At 39.1% G+C, this 8,853-nt stretch overlaps 1 protein-coding gene across 1 annotated transcript in view; it reads left to right on the forward strand.

The window, feature by feature from the left end:
* Positions 1 to 7,734: 7,734 nt before the first annotated feature.
* Positions 7,735 to 8,853, forward strand: part of slitrk5 (SLIT and NTRK like family member 5) — an 11,959-nt gene continuing 10,840 nt past the window's right edge. The window contains exon 1 of the mRNA XM_015018933.1: positions 7,735 to 8,576. The gene's annotated coding sequence lies outside the window, so the exon portion shown is untranslated. The remainder of the gene's footprint in view (positions 8,577 to 8,853) is intronic.

Genomic DNA, 8,853 nt, shown 5'->3' on the forward strand with positions numbered 1-8,853 from the left:
GATCACCGATCATGCACTTTTTCACGAAAATCGGCCCGATTATGATCGGTAACCGATCGATCGGCACACCTCTAGTTATTGACTGGGTCCTAAAAACGTGAGACATGAAACATGACTTTAAATAAGCCATTCATGATCAAACAACCCTCCAAAATAACTGAAAAGTGGTGCTGAAAAAAAAAATTCTTAACAGAATTATTTTTGTTTTAGAAAATAAAATAAAAAACTGGAAAAAAAATATAAGACCGAATTTTTGTTTGCTATTCCTACTTTATATATTCCATGAAACCCTAAGAAAACACATTGAAACGTGTGGATGCACCATAGCAATGTGTGAAAAACTCCCAGTTGAATAAACCCCAACAACAAGCTGTTAATAATAGAAAGGTCAGCACCAGTTATAACTTGTTGCATCTTTTTCACTCCAGTAACTGTGGAATTTAATCGTTATAGCCTTGAAACTACTTCAGCTGATGTCACATACTGTGTTTGTTTTTCAGATCGGAAATTATTTGCACAATCACTTATAAAAACAAAAGTTTTTGTTTAGTTTTCTGCTCAGTTGACGCAAGTGAACCACCGAGTGAGTGTATTTACTTAGTTTTATGCAAAGAAAACACACTCATCAGTTCTCCTAGAAACAAGTCAAAAGTCTCGAACAAAACAAGTAAGAGACAAAACTTCAGCATTAAACCAACGGAATATTAGCTGAAACAACACGGAACACAGGTAATAACATCACGCTTTACTTACCATAAAAACTCGGTTGGCTAAGCGAGTCAAAAAATCATCCACATCCTCTTTAAAAGTTGTAATTGTTGCATGTCTGTTTGTGACGCTTTAGAAAAAACAAATAAAAGCCTCAAAAATGGTTCTGAGACATTTTTTATTCTTCCCCGGGCTGCCTGGGAAGCAGTGGGCAACTAGTGTGCTCTACCGCCTCCTACAGGACTGGAGTGACACAGTCGATAGATAAACAGTTAAAAAATAAAACTACTAGATTTTATTGCATAGACTATATGTTAAAGTAAAGTTTTTGTTGAGTAATTTTAATTTTTCTAGGGTTTTTTTTTAAATACTTTATCTGTTACAATCCACGTGCTACTGATTCTGCTTGGCTGCCGTACGAATATAGCCAAGTTTGACTTTACACTATTTGACAAACTGGCCATTTCAATGTGTTTACCAACAAAAATATATATAAAAGGTGCCTTCAATTATCACTGGTATCCCAATATATTTTTGCCATAATTTCATAGCATCATGTTCCTTAATCAGAGTCTGAATTTCTGCTTTGAAAAATCGATTTTTTTTTAACAATACTGTTGAAGGTTACCATGAGAAACTTGTGATAAACAATATTCTGCTTTGGGTGAACAGCGAACAGATTCCCAATAATGAGAAGTCTATGCACCTTGTAGGGAAATAAAACTGTTTCCAAATCAACAAAAAAGGTATTGAGGAAGTTGCTTTTGGCCACCGTCTGCTGTTTGGCATTGAAACAAGTTAGTTGTAGTTTCGTAATGACTTAACCACCTATATATATATATATATATATATATATATATATATATATATATATATATTTTTTTTTTTTTTTTTACCTTTTTTACATTAATGGAGCATTTTATGCTCCATTAAATAAATGTCACGAAATATATTACATACTTAGGCTAAGGAAGTGAAATTAGTTAGTTACTGCAGATAATCTATTTGTGATAGGCTTGTTAGTTCTCTAATCAAAAATGGAGTACGGCACAACGTTCGTAAAGACATATCCTTTTAAACTCCCCTATCACAGAAAAGAAATCATCTGAATACTTAACTTCACATTTCAAAATGACTGACAGCCGACCTGCAGAGAGGTCTGACCTAACACCCATCCGTCAGCTCTCTCTGAAAGAACAGCAGCATGCAATTAGTGGTTGAGTGTTTATGCTGCGTTTGCTTGAGTAAATCCAAGACATTACACCGATCCTCGTTTTCACCCTTTGAGAGTGCCGAGCTGACTACAGCCAAGCAGTCAGTTAGTTGAACTCACAGAAGGTTATTTTATTACCAGTGCATCCAACTCTTGAGTGCACCATAACCTTAAAAGCCTTTCGCGCTTGCTGACTACAGTTAAATGAACGGGCTCGACTCGGTTATGGTTCACCGCTTTTGTTCCCCCCCGTGAGGGGAGCTAATAAGTCAATCTGATCCACTCGCAGATACGCCGAGGATGCACTTATCGCATTGTCAGCAGCTCATTTCATTAAGGCTCCTAGTTAAGTTTGCATGTTACACGTTCGACACTTTTAAATTACCCGAGTCCCTCTTGGCTTGGGCCGAGGGATGGGTGGGTAGAGAGGGGGAAAACAGAGGGAAGGGCTCCTTGTGAACCCCCCCTTACCCTCCTGAACTGCTTTGACCATCAATCATGGCTGTCAGAGCAGCTGGGCTCCTGTTCTACAGTGGGAGCTCACAGCAGAGCTCTACATCATCTGGAACTGTGATGGAGGCGCAGGCTTCAGCTCCACATGGTTTGATTAGAGGCTGTGCTTTCACGAGAAAAAGCGAACGTGACGGACATCGGCCTTCGTGACGAGGCTGGTGCGGAGAGTTTTGCGTGGAGTCGCCAAAAGTAATTTTTAGAGAAAGGAAATCTAATTTTTGTAGCAGTAAAGCGTTTAATCACACTGGGCTGGAAAAAATAAATACATTTTTTTGGAAGTCGTCTGTGTAGGCCTATTTTGCATGGCTGAATCCCAAAAATGATATCTATTTTTTTCAATCAGGTCAGGTTTTTTTACTCTAATTTGATTTTGAGAAATCCCATCTTCTGACTGCATTTTTGTGACATTGTCAGTTCATTTCCGTTAATATTTCTCATCCAAAAAAGTTTGAGGAGAAAACGAAAATTGTTTTCTAACGTTGGAAAAACCCAAGATAATTTTTTAGGCTGTTCCACCGTGTTATCAGTAATCTCCATCGCTCTCTTTCTGTAAAAATGAGGCTTTCTAATATAATTTACAGCCAAAAATTGTTTTAGAAATAAAGAAATAATCTACCAATTTTGCCTCTATTGTTATTTCATGTGAATTCTACCTTTATGGATTTGTTATCATCTTTTGTACAATTATGCTTGTGTAATCATATCAGCGTGCTGTGAGGCTGCTTTTAATAATAAAACAACAACAACAAAAAAAAAAAAACAAGGCTCGTTTCAGTTAATAAGTGTTTGTATATGTTAAATACAATATTCAAATGGAGATGAAGCTAATGGGCTTCTGCTGTATCTTTTATGACATATAAAATAAACGCGACACTGCATGAACGGACTTATTTAGTGGCGCGATTGGTGAAGTGACACCGGCGCCGAGCAACAAAACACTTTCACTTTTCCGTCCTATCCATCCTTGCTTGTCTCATTAGCCTTCATTCCATTACGGGGGCCAAAAACTACATCCAGGCTTGTTTATGTAAAGCAATTTCTGCGCCGCATCTTGTTATCAGCAGAGGAGATGTGCCAGTTGGATTGCTCTGTCAAACCCGAAATTGTTTTTTAATTCCCCGATTATCAGCGTTTTGAATGGATTCTGGCCTCCAAGACCTGTTCGAGACCTACTGGGTTAGGACGGAAATTGCTCACGGCATCAATTGGCCTCGAGACAGGCGAGTCAGACGAAACCTCACAAGTTAATCACAGCACATTGCATGTCAGACTCTCGGCTGACAAAAGGGATTCATGAGCCGTTGATGTAGACAGATGGAATGTTTAAAGAAGTGGTTGAGAGCTACGCTTTTCTTTAACTTGCAAATGTATTCATATTTACACAAAAGAGCAACACAAAGAGGTGAAGTGGGAGACAAAGGTTACAGGTTTTGTTAATTTTTTAATAAATACAAATCTGAAAGGTGTGGCATGCCGAGAAAACCGACTTCAAAATGCAAAAAATACTTGAGGATGGCAGGAAAATGACCCCTGCAGAAACAATGGAAACTCTTCCAAGCTGAAATGACCTAGTCAAAGTTCAGACCTGATTACATTTCAAAATCTCTGGCAAGATCAAAGAAGGGCTTTTCGCAAATGCTTTGTCCACTACTTCTGACTGAGTTTGACTTATTTGCTTAGAAGAATGGGAAAAAAAAAACAACAAAGGTGGTAAAGGTGTCGTCCAAAAAAAACATTCAGCTCTCATTACACCAGTGGTTATGCAGATTTGGGCTCAGAGGAGATGGGTATGAAATACATGCTAGACTTCTCCAATTCTTTTCTTGAAAGAAATTAAAACCGTATTTTAACATGCGCTTCGTAACTATGTGCTACATGTTGGTCCTTCACATCAAATTCCAATAGACGACACTCTAGTTTGTGGATTTGAGTACAAATGTTAACACTAAAAAGCAATGTAGTGGAAGACAACTGCAGTTTATCACAAACACTACAGATCCCATTTCTTTTTCTAAACAGAGTTTGAAATTCAATTGAAGTAACCATGAGATTTTAACTGCAGCAAATGAGGCGTTCAATTCCTACTCAGGAATCTGAATTTCTGAGTAGAAAATTTCACAAAAAGCTGAAGACGTTTTTTAGAGTTTGGTAAAAGAAAAAAAACTGGTCATGCAGGGGTACATTGTTTTTTTAAAACTCCGTAATTTTAAGATTGATTTCACAATTTTTTCCGATAAAACTTGGATAATCTCTGATAAAGTCTAAAAGAGTCATGAATTTGCAAAAAAAAAAAAAAGAAAAACTTATTAAATTTTTAGTGATTAAAGATATAAATGTCTGCAATTAAAACTAAAAGTTCTTAAGTGTACTGAGATTATAAAGTCAGTTGTGAAAGCATGGTCAATTTTTGTACATTTGCAAACTTACCACCTTAGTTGGAGAACTTTTTGGCATTTTTTATGTTGTTGTTTTATTACAATTTTCTTACTGAATATTCTTTTTCTTTGTAAATTCACAACCTCTTGACAGATAATATAAGCGTTTTCCTTGTAAATATGTAAAATTAACTTCTAACTTGAGTTTTTTTGTTGTTTTTTTTGGACAGAAATTTACTTTGCACCCTCACAATGTCTGTCATCGCATTTTGATACATGGAGATGAACTTTTTCTTTACTTTTAATGCTAATTTGTCAGAGCGGCATCAGTGCAGATTTCCCCAATCTTAAAACAACTTTGATCTCAGTCAATTGAGGATCATTTCCAAACCTCACAATTTTTACATCTAACATTTAGTCATGATCATTTCATTTAAAAAGTGTAGCTGTTGTTATAAAATGAAACTTACTATTGGAATGTTTCTGGAACTGGTCCGTCGCTTAACTACTCAGCCTGAACTTTCTGCAAATGATAGAAAATAATCAAGATGGGGTAAGACACTGACTGCCAACAACCTTTCTCCTCTCCTTGCTTTAAAAACTTCCTTTAAAGAAGGAAGGAAGGAAAATTCCCATATAGCAAATATATCCCAAAATATTTAGCTAAAAAAAAGAGCTATTAATGAAATATGTTTTGCAACACATAACAGCAGCTTTGCTAATGAGTTTGAAAGAGGAAGGTCTTTTCTATCATGCTTAGAATCCATTAAGATCCGCCAAAAGACCCATGTTATAAGCTCACCACAGCGTGAACTTTCATTTGCATTTAATAACTTATTTGTCCAAGACCCGATTAGAATGTCGCGTGCTTTGTGCAGCTGATCTACGGTAATGGCACTTGGTGTTTGTGTGAGCCCATTAGGGTTTTGGAGGAGGGGAGATTCGCATCGTCTGCAGGCAGAACCCCGACACGTTTGTGCGTGGTGCAAAAATGTTCACCCCCGGAGCTTCGAGAAGAAACTTTTGATCCAACAAAAGTTGAATTCTGCAAAGTTTGCAATGCGAGCACCCCGGCCTATCTACCTTCAGCATCAGCACAAAGGCAAAAAAAAAAAAAAGATTTAGGGCATCTACACCCTTCGCTTTGATGCCACAAAGCCTCTCCGGGGAGCTACTTCCTCTACAGCGAGGGAGTACCCATCGCTGTGTCCCAGCCTGATACCGATTTACCCATCCCCAAAGGATAGACCGCTCTTAATACGATTACAGAGCAACAAGACTTTAAGATAATTCAATGCGTCCTCCACGGCTAATTTTGAAAAAAGCCGGCATGGATGCCACATCCGCTTATTGTCGCTCCCCGCATGCTAAAGACGGAGAGCACCAAGAGTTGAATTATTACCGCACAATACTGACTAAGTGGGAAATCTCTTTGGACATGGGCGGCCCACCATATGCCTCGATTTAATTTGATTTTCCGTCCGGGGCTTTAGTTATAAGTGCCTCTAAAGTTTCATGTCTCTCTGCAGCGAGAGAGGGTGAAAGGGCAGCTTCTGCTTTGACTTGACTTCAGCAATTAAGAGGGTGAGGTGGGGGGGTAAATAAACCGTGATTTGGTTTACAAAAAAAAAAAGAAAAACACGAACAGAAAACATGGAGCTCTCTTGCAGAAACATGGCAGCATTAGTGGGCTGGAGTATTTGGTGCAAAACTGGATTAAGCTTAATCCTACAGTAAATTCAATTCTCCGGATGCAGATCTCTTGTAAATTTGTGTTTGCAAGCACTATAGGTTTAATCCAATATGGATTTGCAACGGTCTTGACGCAACTTTGGTACAGATCCACGCAAAAGTCTTTGCACCCTTTGAACTTTTTTCGGATTTTGTCCCCGTGCAAACCTGAAATTTCAAAGAATTTTATTGGGGTTTTACAAAACAAACATACATAACTGTAAAGTGAACGAATAAATTAGTAAAAATCTGACAAGTGTGGAGGGTATTGTTATTTGTTCTATTTTGACCTGCGTTTAATAAAGAAAACAGATTTTTTTTTTTGTAAAAACAAACTACTGGAAAAACAAGCATCTATAAATCCTTGAAGATTAAAGACACATTAAGGGGCTACATTCGCTACATAATAAAGGAGTACAACTTCCAAAATGTTCCATTTTTTTAAAAGAACAATTCTTTAGGGTATTTTGGAAGTAAAGGTTTACATTTTATGAAACCAAAATCTTTTCTTCCGTTACTCTTGTATTTAGCTCCATCCATCAAACTCGTCACTGCAGCATGATGCTGCCATCACTATGTTTCACATTCATCACTTCCCTCTTCTATTATTAGCTTGGCGGCAAACTCTAGATTAGAAACTCTGAAGATTTTAGCTTTAATGTGACAAAATCTAACATCCAGAGGGAAGGAGTCACTTTCCTAAATCATGACTCAGCTAAAGGTGACACAGGTCAGAGGGGATGTTTCCTGTAAGCTAAAAACGAGTACTCCCCACCCCCAGGGCAAAAGAGGAAAAAAAAATTAAACAAAATAAAGAGCTCTCTTAGTCATGATGAATAAAACAGCTTCACGCACAGCTGCGCCTATCAGACGCTTGTTGCTGCTGCAAAGAATGCCTTTTTCATCATCGTGCTGCCCTCTGCGGGTCTTCTTCCAGCCTCCTCCTCCCCCACCACCACAAACCTGCCCCCGTTTTCTCCCCCCACCCACCTTCCTTATCATTACCAGACACCCTTTAAGACTTTTAAATCGCGTTTCATTCCCTCATCGAGCGGCAGCACGTGTTTTCACACAAGAATTGTGTTTGTTCTTCTTCTTTAGACTATATTCTCCGCAGAGGTAGAACGTGTGCGCCGCCTTTGCTTTGCGCAAGCCTGATTTTAAGTTCCACTAGTTGGGAAAAAAAAAGAGAGAGAGAGAGAGAGAGCGAGAGAGAGAGAGAAAAGGTTTTGGTGGGAAGATCAAGCTTGTGCACAGCAGCAAGGCTGGATATCGCATGACCGATGCAGAGCTGCAGAGAAAGAGAGAGAGAGAGACAGAGAGAGAGAGGCAGAGAGAGAGAGAGAGAGAGAATCGAGATTCTTGCATTCGGGGAGAAAGCTGGAAGAGCATATTCGCTGATCTGCGCTCGTTTTGGACGCTCTGGCGGCTAAAATAAAGAGGCGCATTTGTCATCCGCTTCAGGTCTGTGCGTACTTGGAGGAAAGTCACGTTCTTTAAGAAAAAAATAAAATAAATAAAAATACTGAAGAAAAAAAATGCATGCGGTAAGCCCGGCGTGATGTTCTGAGATGTGGGATTACAGCGCTCTGTTCTCAGTCATGTCCGAACTTTGGTTCTGGCTGCTCTTCCGAGATGACGCCGCTGATTTCGGCCGGACGGACTCGGAAGCCGCGCTGGCGTGAATGAGATCTCTCCCTCCCTCCTCCTCCTCCTCCTCCTTCTCCTTCTCCTCTTCCTCTTTTCCCGGATCAGACGGCACTCTTAACGTGCGCCTGCTGTATGGAGCCTAACGCGGAGGAGACTTGACTTGTTTTTTTTTTTTTTTTTTAATTATTTATTTTTTTTATTTTATTTTCCTTTGTTTTCTATTTCGCCCAATTTTTGTTGTATCTGCTTTGGCGATCGAGTGAAGGACGGGTGACACCATAGGAGAAGGAGGGGGAAAAAAAAAGACAAATCAATGTTTTCCACTGAGGTTGGAGAGAGAAGACCGTGATTTTCGGGATGCCTTGGCGTTCACACGGATCGGCACGGTAAGATGTCTATGATTCACCCATTTATTCACGCATTATGCTCGAATTCTGAGGATCTTCTACTGTAGGTTGGAACATTTTTTTTTATGGGGATCTGTCCGTGGTGCTGAAATCTCTGTCTGCCCACCCCCTCCCACCACATCCTCTCTCTGCCCTTTACTGCATTAGCGAAGTTGATCCGATTCAAGACAGTTTAGAAAAAAAAAAAAAGGTGTGCGCGCGGCTTCCCTTTACCTTGACAAAAAAAAAAAAGCCGCCCAAAGTTTTGATAACACCC

The sequence above is a fragment of the Poecilia latipinna genome, unplaced genomic scaffold (genome assembly GCF_001443285.1).
Source record: "Poecilia latipinna isolate Pla-1442-1.1 unplaced genomic scaffold, P_latipinna-1.0 Scaffold2342, whole genome shotgun sequence".
Lineage (NCBI taxonomy): Eukaryota > Metazoa > Chordata > Actinopteri > Cyprinodontiformes > Poeciliidae > Poecilia > Poecilia latipinna.